The following is a 13,148-nucleotide window of genomic DNA, read 5'->3' as shown; positions in this document are numbered from 1 at the left end:
ATAATTTTTTTCTCCAAAGAAAAAAGAGAAATTTTGTGGGGAAAGTAGGGGGACGGGTAACTGTGGGAATTAGCAAATTTTTAAAAAGCAAGGAAGAGATGGAAGATTATACATTTGAGAGAGAAGAAAACTAACAACCAACACCACAGGTACTGAAGTCAGCATTGCCACACTCTTGTAAACTGGTCTGCACCATTCTAGGACATGACCTCAACACTATCTATATTAGATCCGCTAAGTTATTTTCTCCCCATGAACCCCACAATATACAGCAGCAAACCCGTCATTAATTAAGCAAGCATTAAAAGTGTGGAAATGTAATACATGCATCTATAAGATTTACAAGAGTCCAACAACAATCTCAGAGGAAAAATGCACAGATCCAATGACTTCGGCACTGCATCACAAGGCGCTGAAGAGAAAAGTCAATAAAAGCACCCGAGTGCAGACAGGCAAGCTCTAGTCTATATTAGATTTTGAAAGGAACTGTCACTTACTGAAATGTGTATTCTAATATTTTGGGTTTCAAGCTCTTGGAATTCTGAAAATATGGCTAGACTAAGTCTCTTTTTTCCTCTATCCTCTCCTTAGCCTTCCCCGTTCACTATAATGTGCTATTGGTATTGTATCCATTTCAAGGAAAAGCTTGTCTGTCTGACTCATAATTGGCCAAGGCACACCATGCCAAAAATGTATGTGTAGAAAAGAAATCCAGCATTACCAAATCCATACTTTGACATGTAGTCAGGCTTAAACAAAACCTGTTATTTTATTGGAAAACAGAAACGCAACCGCAAGTCACACACTATGTTTGATATCGACTTTGTATTTTTAGCCACAATTCGTACCTGAAAATTCTAAAGTTTCTCACTATTAACTAAGGAAAAATAGACTGCTTACACTCCACCATGTAGAACAAAGGACACTGTCACATCAGAGGCTGCAGCCGTTCACCTCCAGCGGATGGTGCCAAGCATGGCGTTTGGCAGTAGATGGACCTTTGCCCTTTTCCCTTACACAAACACCACATAAAACAGGCACAGTGCTGCGACTGCTAAAAGGCACAGCTCTTAAGACACAGTTAACAAAATAATTGTTACCATATTTTCTCTCAGTCATTTTCTATGGAGGTTATTTTGCCCCACCCCTTAAATTTCAGAGTTATAACATCTTTGATTTGTACATCATAAATGAAATTCAGGGGGAGGTATGTTCTTATAATCCCTTTAGATATGCCTGCTAGACCCTTATCTTTCACCATGCACTAAATTAAAATCCAAATGGATTAAAGATCTAAATATGAAAACAGAAACATTAAACTTGCTGGAAGGTAAGTTAGGCAGAACTCTGGAAGACATTGGCATAGGAAAAGACTTTATGAACAAATCCTCAGTAGCACGGGAACTAGCAGATAGAATCAACAACTGGGATTTCATCTTATTAAAAAGCTTCTGTACTTCAAAAGAAACCATCAGCAGAACTAAAAGACAACCTACAATGTGGGAAAAAAATTTTACCAGCTGTTCCTCAGACAAAGGACTAATATCAATAATATATAAAGAACTCAAAACAATCAGCCCCCCCAAATATAAAGACCCGATTAAAAAAATGAACAGACATTTATCAGACAAAGAAGTCAAAGCAGCAAGTAAATATATGAAAAAATGTTCCACATCACTGATCATTCGAGAGATGCAGATGAAAACAACACTGAGATTCCACTTCACCCCACAAAGAATGGCTGTTATCAAGAAATCACACATGAACAAATGTTGGCGGGGTTGTGGGGAGAAAAGAACCCTTCTGCATTGTTGGTGGGAGTGCAAACTGGTGCAACCACTATGGAAATCAATATGGAGATACCTCAAAGAGCTTGGACTGGAGGTTCCATTTGACCCAGCCATCCCTCTGCTGGGTATCTTTCCAAAAGAACTAAAAGAATCGTATCACAGAGAAGTATGCACACCCATGTTTATAGCAGCACAGTTTGTAATAGCTAAAACTTGGAAACAGCCTATTTGCCCATCAGTTGGAAACTGGATAAAGAAGATGTGGTTTTTCTATAAAATGGAATATTACTCAGCCATAAAGAGCGAGAGAATAGATTCATTCATAGGAAAATGAATATATATTGAAGATATACTCCTAAGTGAAATAAATAAGGCACACATGTGTAAATACCAAATAGTTTCTCTGGTGTGAATAATCTGCAATAATACAGAAGATCCTAATAAGATTACTGACATTGAGAAATGGGAAGAAAGGAGCTAAAGGTGTAGGGAAGGTGGGACGGGTAGGGGAATGATGAAAAGGGAAAAGAAAAAAATGTGAGAGAATGAAAAGGTGGAAATAAAATGGTTGTAGATGGGGAGGGGAGGAGGGGATGAAGGGAGGGCAGGGACAAGGGGAAAAAATGAGAACCAAGACTTGCCATGTAGAGGTACAAGATCCCAACAGTGAATGTAACTGTACTGTATCCCTAAAATGTACCAATAAACTCAATTAAAGCTGAAAAAAAAAATGATGAAGGCATTTACTGTCAATGTGTGAATATTCAGAAATACTTACTGTGAACCCCTGCATGGAATATATGGTCTTATGAGGTGATAAAAAAAGAAACAGAATAGCTAAGAAAATACGGTAAAATAAATCTATTCTGGAATAACAACGCAAGAGGGATGAGAAGGGGCTGGAGTCGAGTACGAAGAGGGACTTCCTAGGTAAGATGAATCTTGAGCTTAGAAAAATAATGGATAGGAGAAAAACTAAATGTATTTCTCTCACTGGACCAATTCTTTACTTAGCTAAATTGCATTTGTTTTTCCTATAAATTGTTTAACTGAGATTGTACAGTTCACCTATCCTGTTGACTTCCTAAGGATATAAAAAATTATTGTGCTGCATTACTGAAATTGTACCTCAAATTACTCTTCAGTGAGCTAAAATTTTAAATACTAAGTCAGAAATTAAATATAGCCATTATAAATAATTGTCCAAAATGCAAGAAATATCAAAACTATTTGATAAGTATAGTTAAAAAAGAATTATTGATTGTAGATGATAAAACAGCTTAGAGAGAGGAAGTAATCAGAAAAAACAGATAAGGCGTGTTCACAAAAAAGGAGTTATCAATGAGATGACATACCACAGAATATCTAAGCAAAACAGGCACAGACAGCACACTTCGACAGTTTACCACTAAGAAAACATTCCTAAAATTTCCATTTCTAACTATATTCCAAAATCCTTGGGGCACTATCAGGTGCTTCGTTAATTTTTTTTTTAATTTTTCTTTTCAAATCACTGTAGTCATAAAGGTTTGAGAAGTTGTGCCTTCTTAACTGACATACTTCTCGGAAGCTTTTGTTGGGTCAATATAAAGTATAGTAAAACTCCACAAGGTGGGGATGATATAAAAGTAATGAGCAGGAGGGATAGAAGGACAGATAATGCAAGACGCATCTGATTAAAATACATTATAAGCCTTAAAATGCGAAACTGTTGGGGCCGTGTTGTGGAACAAAAGGGGGTTATTAGAGGAAGAGGACTGTGTGTGACGTGATCGTATGCACTGCCAAAATAAAACCATTCATCCCCACAACTAATATGCAAACATAAAAAAAGTGAGAGAAAGTTCCTGAGGTTATTTGATCACAGAATTCTCCTGTGCCCCAAAGAAAATTTTTAGAAATATCCTGAGCCGCTGTCTGATTCTTTGAGATATACTCTAGTTTGACAAATGCACCACCTAGCAGGTGAGCAGTCAAAGCTGATCAGTACTGCGGCTCTGTAACTACACTGCCCACATTAGTAGATGAAGGCTGTTAATTTCATAATGATATGATTTAATTTTTCCCTGTCCAGATAATGTATTCTACATGTGCTTTCTCTGTCAAAGGAATATAGCTGCACATCGCCAAAGCAATGCCACATTCAGCAGTGCCACACCGAGTGTTCTTAGTATTAACTTGTCATTAATTATGAATTTATATATAAATATTTGACCATCCCCAATGATTTTATTGTAGCCATATTAAGTTCCCATACTGACAGAAAAATGAAATGAACAGGAGGTGCAAAATTACAGAATTTGAAAGGTAGAAGTCACTTTAGAGATATTTTAGTCAAACTCTCATTTTTATAAATGAATAAACTGAGGAGAAGTGGTAAAAAGGCCTTTCCAGGGTATCACGGTCAGCTAGGAGGAACCATTTATCAGAGTCCAGTTTAGTCCCTGATGCTTTCAGCAGAAATTAAAACAATACTTTAGTCAGAAAAAGGAAAGAAAGAAGAAAATATTTACCCTGTTTTCCCTGTATTTATAAACTGATCTTTTGTAAGCTCAACAAAACACAAAAAGAATGGATTAGGACTAATTCCATCTTTGATTACCTGATCCCCCCAGACATCCCCAATGTCTAGTTAATCCATGTATATATACTCAGTGCTTTCTCACTAAGTGGACGTTTATGAAATAAGTCAAAGACGTGTTGACTTTATGAAATGACTCTTCCAATGAGCAGAAGGTGTAGATACCCAATCCCTGTAACTGTGTCCTCTCCTGCTGTGCTGCAAAGACCAGGATCTGAGAGCTGATCTTCCGGGCCCAGCAAGGCCAGGGCAGCATTTCCTCTGACAGGGGCATAAAACTCTAAGCCAGACATCCACAAACACTTACCGTGGCATAAGTCATTCACACTTCTGCCTGACAGGCGAAATACAGTGGATGATAAACTTTCTTATTCCTTCTGGGTCTCTTCTAAGGAGAAAAAACTGTCTTCAGAAGAAGTTAGGGAGGGGCTATCATTTCAGCGTATACAGTGTGCTTGACAGATAAAGTTTGCTTTTTTAAACTGCTACATTAAGTGTTATAAAACTGTCTCAAACGTCTGAAGGCTAAGGATTGGATATGTGTCATGTTAATACTGTTCAACACTTATGACTTTTCGAGTTGAAACTGAACACATATTTTTCCAGCTGGATACATTTTGTAAATGGATTTTTCTGTTGAAATGTTCTAGAAATATTCATCCACGAATTGAAGTATCTGCCATAACTTCCTTCCAGAAGATGAAAAGCACATGTAAGTGACAATATAATGAAAATGAAAATCTGGCTATTAATTTAAATTTACCATTGTATATAATGTGATTACAACAACTCTTGATATTAAAGCTGTTACAAAATTATCTCCCAGAAAACCAGAAACTTTGTGTGAGTACACAAATCATTGAGCAATTTCTCTACATATGTTCTCTATGTAATGTTCTGTTGGGATTAATTCTTCTGAAGTGTGATAGAAGCAGTGGACCTGTTTTCTCTCCTCAGAATACTTGTTATACGGTACAGCTTTGTGTGGTACGTGATTGGAAGTGATATAAAAAGGATAAACACACTGTTAGAAGCTGTGGAAGAATGATCACAAAAGCCCAGCTTGGACAATTTACAGACTAACAGAGGCCCTGTCTAAAGAAAAAATGTTTTAAAGACTAGGGATGTAGCTCAGTGTGAAGACCCAGGGTTTCCCTGCGTATCACAAAAAGTGACATGCAGGGACCAAGGATTTAGCTCAGTGGTTCTGCTGGCTACCTCGCAAGCACAAAGTACCAAAAAAAAAGGGACACGAACATGAAGACAGAAATAGAAAATATGAAGGAGTCACTCGATAGTACAATTTGCTATGGGACAGGAATTCTTGAAGAAGTTTAAAATCAAATGTGCCTATCATTGTGAATATAATTATAATTGATAAATAACAGAAGAGAAAATTAGAAATAGGATTTCTAAGTTTTTAGTTTAAAAAAGAAAATAGTAAAAAACTGTATTTATATACAATATCTGATTTTTTTTCTTTTCCGTACCAGGGATTAAACTCAGGACCTTGCACTTGCAAAGCAGGTGGCAGCACCACTGAGCTAAATCCCTGGCCCACAAGAACTGATTATTATAATGTACCATAATGATGAATGGCATGTGATCATATAAAAAAACTCCGAAAAACCATTTGAGAAAATTTAAACTCCTTTCATAATAATTAACATGTAACAAATATAAAAAAGGGGAACTTCTGCAATCTGATAAAGGGCATCTACAAAATCATGTAAATAACACCATATTTAAGTGTGGAAGATTGAATATATTTTCCCCTATGATCAAGAAAAAATAACCAGGTCCACTCTTTCCCCAAAATGTCTCTTGAACCAGGAAATTAGGCAAAAATAAAATAAGCAAAATACAGGGAATGTAGTTCTTATGCACTGCAAACATACAAAAAAAAAAAAGGGATAGGGGTCAAGAGATAGGGAGAAAGGAAAAGAAATGTAAATAGGAAGTAAGATTGTTTTGTACATGCACCAACTCCATGCCAGCAGTGTAAATAATATGTACTACCAACATTTATTGATAAGAAAATGGGAGAACAGAAGAAAGAAGATAAAGAGCTGAGAAAAAAATAAAATATTGAGAAAAACAGAGATATATAGATTGAAAAGGAAATCAAATTGTATCAATTTTCCAGTGGTGTGGCCTTCTACAGAATATTTCAAGGATTCTTAAAAAATCATTAGAACTAATAAACAAGTTCAGTATGGATATAAGATATAAGATCATTTGGGGGCCCGGGATTTAGCTCTGTGGTGGTGCCACCTGCCTCATAAGCACAAGGTTCAATCCCTGGTACCAAAACAACAACAACAACAAACAAAAAGATATAAGATCAGAAAAAAAAATCAACTGTACTTTTATAATGGCAATTCCATTTTAAATAGTATCATAAAGAATAAATGTGAGAATATATTCCTCCAAAGTGCAAGAATTATACACCAAGAAATATAACATTGAAAGAAAAGTATACCCTAATCATAGACCTATTCAGGTAACTACTTCCCAAACAGATCTACAGATTCCACACAAACTCTATTAGAACCAAAATTAGCCTTTCCTTTTCCTTTTTTAATTTTTGCTTTTTCTTCACAAATTGACAACTGAGCTTTATAATTGTTAAGAAAATGCAACAGGTTCAAAAGAGCCAAAACAAAACAATCATTACAGGAAAGAACACAGGGCTGTTCACACTTTCTGATTTCAAATCGTACTCCAGAGCAGCAGTAAGCAAGCTGTCTCTTTTCATCACTGAGACAAAATACCAACACCCACAAGTCAAAGGGGACATTTTTTTTGGCTCACAGTTTGTAGGTTTCAGTCCAGAATCAGCTGGCAATAAGGCGGCACAGCACGGGAGAGGGGCACGGCAAAGGAAAAATAGTCCATAGCAGGACACAGGAAGCAGAGAGATCAAGGGAGAGGGAAATATATATACATATGTGTCTTCCAGGCCACTGCCTTAGTGACCTATCTCTTCCCTTCCCAACATCACAACCAGCTATAAACCCAAGAGTTGACTAATCCTGTACCACACATCCACGATCCAGTCACCTTCCAAAGCTCCACTATGAGCACATGAGCTTTGGGGAATCATAAATATAAACCATAATATCAAGAAAGTCTATCTCGGATATAAGATAGACTGATAAATTAATGGACTATCATTGAGAATGAGAAAAAAAAACTCTTCAATGTGGAAGTGATCAATTGATCACAAAAGGCAAAAGGCAAGATAATTCAGTGGGGGATTCATTAAATAACTCTGGGACTATTCGTCCATTTGCTCCTGGGTCCTGATCTGGAAATATGCCAATAGAAACTCTGAGAAAGGACTTCAATTCAAACAGAAAGTCAAAGTTTGCTGAAAACTGAGCCATCTTCCAACAGAATAATTCCAAGTTCCCTGAGGACAAAGGGATAATGGCTTATAGGGGAAGTTGGGCTACTGAGGAGAAGCAGACCATCTAGGTAAAGAGTAAAGGGTGGGCTGTGCTTCAGAGTTAACAATTTGTCCCCATGTTTTTCAGAACATGTGCCTTATGTTCCTCCAGGGGTGAGATTTTAGCATTATCATCTGTGTGGCCTGAACATCTCGCCTTGTTTGGAAGGGTGCTATTTTTGGCTATACTGTGAATTCCTTCTACTTTTATGGGTTCAACTGCATCATCTTCTGTCGAACCTGTTTGTTAGACTGAGGAAATAAATCCACCAGAAGAGTTTGATGCAGTGGAAATAAAAAAAAATAGTTGTGATGATCTTACGACTCCTTCCTTCTTCCAGGACAAGACAGCCTCGTGGAAAAATAAATATGTAGAACAAAAGAGAAGTTGAACCCCTTATTCCCACCGTGCACAAACATTAACTCAAAATCCATCAAGAGTGAAAGGTACGAACTAAAACTGTAAAATTCTTTCAGGAAGACACCAGACTGAATCTTTGTGATCTTGGGTTAGGCAATGAGTTCTTAGTACAAGCAGAAGATTGTCAACTCATATTTTATCAAAATCATAAATATTTGTGCTAGAACAATACCATCAAGAAAGTGAAAAGACAACCTACACATCATACATCAAATAAGAGTTTGTATCCAGAATTCATACATAGCCCTTAAAACTTAACAAAGGATAAATCATCATGCCAAAGAATGGAACTGGAGATATGGTGTGAAATTAGACACAGAGAGAAAAAAATGAGATGTGGCCTTGCTTATAACGAGAATTGTTTTGAAAAATGAAATATGTAGAGATACAGAATAAACCAATAATTATCAAGTGGAGAGGGATGGGAAAAATGCAAATTCAAAGGATCCAAAGTAGCAGATATGTACTGTGAACAAGGTGAAAAATCTAATGTAATATATAATATGAAGACTATAGCTAATAGAGTAGAGTATTCAGGATGCTTGTTAAATGAGATTATAGTTCTTCTTTCTCCATCTCATGAAGGAAAATAGATAAGTGTATGGGAGGAGAGATATATTTATGCATTTGACTACAGTAACAATTTCACTACAAAGATCTATCTTATGACACCAAGTCATATATCTGAATACACACAATAAAATTTATCCGTAAAACATTACCATAAGTTTTGAGTAGAGATTTGCTCAAAAATGATCTACAGGGGCTGAGGATTTAGCTCAGTGGTTCCACATCCTGCCTCGCAAGCGCAGAGACCCAAGTTCAATCCCCAGTACGAAAAGAAAAAATCTACAAATGGTTAATCTTTTTCATGATATGCAATATTATTAGTCATACCAGTATGTGATACCATATCACATTTGCAAGAATATCTATAACTAAAAAGCTAAGAAACAATAAATTCTAGTAAGCCTATCTTAAAACTTAAATCTTAATGCATTGCTGGTGGAAATGTAAAGATGATGTAGCTACTTTGGAAAACAGGTTGATTATTTTACAAAATGTAAATGTACAATTATCATGTGATCTAGTAATTCTAATCCTAGGAAGTTTCCCACGAAAAATGAAAGTATGTCCACGCCTATCACCTGTATTAATATTCTTAGCAGTATCATGGATAATAACCCAAGAAGACAAACATGTATACATCCTGAATAAATTGAAAATCATTATGTAAGGCTTAAAAATGTAATCATAAAGATAAAATATTCTATGACATTATTACCTATGCAAACTATCTACAGTGGGTAAGCCCACAGAGAGAGAAATTAGATCATTATGTGTCAATGGCTGAGGGATGAGGGAGCGGAAGAAGAAATGGACACTCATTCCCAACATGGGCAGGACTTTTATTCAAGGAATGAAAAAGAGTTCTGAATTTAGAGTTCTTAATAAAAACTTAGAATAGAATGAAGGTCACACAATTCTGTGATACACCAAATGCTACTGGTTAATATACTTAAAATGGATTTGCTTCTTGGTACATAGCTATAAATCAGTAAAAGGTTAGTGAAAACTGGAGATTAAATTTAAATCTTATTTTAACCAATTACTAAGGTTGTGACTTTGACTCACAAGCTCTTTGATGCATTATTTCCATATGTTACAAACTGAGATACAAATAACTATCTTACAAGGTTATTGAAAGAATTCAAATACAAGCATAAAAAAGTTCTGTAGAAAATTTTAAACATGTAAAAATGGAACGCAGTACACTTCTCCCTTTGTAATCCACTCTGTTCTATGTATCTTCTATGTTAACGGCTGCAACATAGATGCCATTAAACACTCAGCTCCACAGTATTCATTAATCTCCTATTATATAACAAACACCTGCTAGATCTGAAAAAACCAAATGGTATGAAAAACAGGCATACTTTCTGCCATCATAGAGTGTCCAACCTAATGGAAGTTAAAATATTTTTCACATAATTAAAAAAATTATGCCATTCTCATTACACCATCATATTGTGAGTGACTCAGAGGAGAAGCACAAAGTCCCAAGAGGGTATTTAACATGAGTTAGGCTGGGGGGTATTTCAGGAGTGCATGGTTTGGAGTAGTTTTAGGGAAGACTGCCTGGCGAAGATTTTTGAGTTGAAATCCAAAGCATAAATGGGAGTTAATTAAACAAAAGGAGAACCAAATAAAGGAAAGACAGAAGAATTTCTTCGAAGCTGTAGGATGGGAGAAAGCACGAGGCGGTCAAGGAAAAATGAGGAGTGGGTCTTCAGAGAAGCCTGCGTGTGCAGAAACCGCGGGTAATCTTAGGAATTTGATTTCTAACTTAATTGTTAAGTCGGTGAGGACTATGAAGCAGGGAGGATCCTCAGCACATTTTGGTTTTTCAGAGTTTCCAAAACATAAAGGCCAAATAGAGGCCCAGTAAAACAGAGTGAAAAGGAATAATGAGGAAGGAAAAGAGTAGCCACAAAAATGAAAACTGATGTCGGGAAATAAGGAACAGTTTCAATAATATCGGTTGCTACTAGGAGATCTTCTAAGGGGAAGGCTGGAAAAAAAAAACACTAGATTTAATAAAATGCAGCATACTTGGTCCCAGCAATTTCTATTTATATGCATTTTCCAGGTGAGGAACAGAATAGAATAAACTGAGGAAATGAGAAAGACAGTTAGTTTATAGTGTTGAGTTTACTCCAGTTGGGGAGGAGGAGAAATAAAGAAGTGAGCTCAAAGGAACTGGTTTTGTGATCTTAAAGATGGAAGACCCTAAGGTGTATACATTAATACCGAGAAAAGTGCCCTAGAGAAGAAGGTCAAGACTGATGACAGAGGAGATGGAGGTAAATGAACTGGACATAAAGGACAAAAGAAAGATAATCACAGTGATTGTATGTGTGTGTGGTTAGGGATCTGGAATGCAAAGAACTTCTTGTGAAACGGCCGTCATCAAATTTGGTAGTGGAGGGGAGAATGTAACATTCCAAGAAGGAGGGTAGAAGTGGCAGGGTTAGAGATCCGAAAAGAACTGAAGAAAATAAACATAGGAATTGTAAGGAATGAGTAAGAATTCCAGGTAGCGCTGAGGAGGTCTGAGTGAATATTAGCTCTCAATGTGTAATGGCACAAGTGTTTCCAGAGAGAGTCCTGCTCAGGCATGGGGAAAAAACACAAGAGTGACATGTTTTGGAATTAAGGTAGGATGGGAGGGATGGGAATATTATATAACAAAAGAGTTCAGATTGGTGCGAAGAGAGGTAAGACACGCAGAGCCACAGGCTCTTAATGGCAAAGTGAGCACAGGGAAGTCGGGAGGACAAATAGGAATGAAGACAGCTGTCGGTGACGACGACAGTGAGGACGAATTGGCACAGTAATGGGATGGTGAGCAGCGTGGGTAGGAGGTGGTACTGAGGGGATGGCACAGTCATCCACAGTCACACACGCAGACACACACACTCTTAACGCTGTAGCTCTACGGTGATAACACCAGCCACTTGTCTTTCAACCATGCTTTATCCTGCTTTATCGTTTTTGTCTTTTCTTCCAGCTTCTTCCCCCTTTACATTGGCTGCTGATGAAAAATACCGGAGATTTTGAAGGGTAATACAAAGAAGGAAATATTACTGCAACCTTATTTGGAAACCTTATTTGTAGGAACTGAGAAGCCGGTGAGCTTCCAGCAAGTGCTGTAAATTTGAGAACACAGGTCTTATGGGCTGAAACTTTAACAGGCTTAGTCCTATGAGCTACATGAAAAAGGAGAAAAGAAAAGCAGCATTCACAAAAGATTATCAATAAAATCAACAGCATAACAGCAGTGACAGAAGGTACCACTATTGAGGATCTTACGCTGGTTCCTCTCACTTTACACAATTAATCTAGGTTAATACATTTCTAAAGTTTAGAGTCTATGTTTCCTGTTTTGCATTAAGGAAGTAAAATTTTAAAAAGAAACTAAATAATTTGCCGAGGTTATTCAACTACTGGCAAAATTAGTCTTGCAACGTGGTTCCATTAACTGCAAAGCCTACCTCCTCAAAGTTACAAACTGTGAGTCACTCGTAAAATGGTATACCTGAGACATCTTTATCTTTGAGCATGCACTATGTGGTACACAATATCAATAATTCTTAAGAGATTAAATAAGCTAGTTAAGTTTTTGAAATTTTCCTGTTTTAATACATGAAGAGACACAGGTACAAAGAGGTTGCAGTGTTATTAATTGTTACTTTACTATAATTCTCCTAGGAAAAGTCACAGTTGGATTGAAAATTTTTATCAGATTTATTGAAGGGACTCTAGTCTTAAAATAATACAAGTAAAGCATCTGTATAGTAACATGAGAAAGAGAAAGAAACTGAATATAAAGTCTAGCAGAGATGCGCAGTCCAAAAATACAAAATATCACTGGAAAATCCACTGAATAAATTTAACTTTCAAGAAGGTGAGCGTTTGGTTTAAATCTTTTAATTATGCCAAGTTATACATTTTCTTAAATCTTCGGAATATTTGTTTGATTTTTTAAAATGTTCTCTTCCAAGTATTGCTTCAGGGAAAACAGCTAATAAAGGCATTCAAAAGAGATTCCTTATAACATTGCAATTTATATTGCCTGTTTTACAAAGTCAGCTAAAAATTCAAGATTACCATTTTCTCATATTTATTTGTTTCCCATCTTTCCTTTCCCCTTCCCCTCCCCCTTTCCCATCCCCTTTGGACCTTTTCTTCCTATTTCACATTATCTATTACACATTTTGATCCTTATTTACACTTTCAGTTTCTCACACCAGAGAAACTAATCAGTATTTAGGTAGGGGTGGAGGGGTTGTACGGAGGGCAGGGAAATAGGGGAAAAAAATCAAGAACCAAGTTATATCATGT

The sequence above is a fragment of the Fukomys damarensis genome, unplaced genomic scaffold (genome assembly GCF_012274545.1).
Source record: "Fukomys damarensis isolate Sample0158 unplaced genomic scaffold, DMR_v1.0_HiC HiC_scaffold_2, whole genome shotgun sequence".
Lineage (NCBI taxonomy): Eukaryota > Metazoa > Chordata > Mammalia > Rodentia > Bathyergidae > Fukomys > Fukomys damarensis.
The sequence above is the reverse complement of the archived record's forward strand: the minus strand, read 5'-3'. Positions refer to the sequence as shown.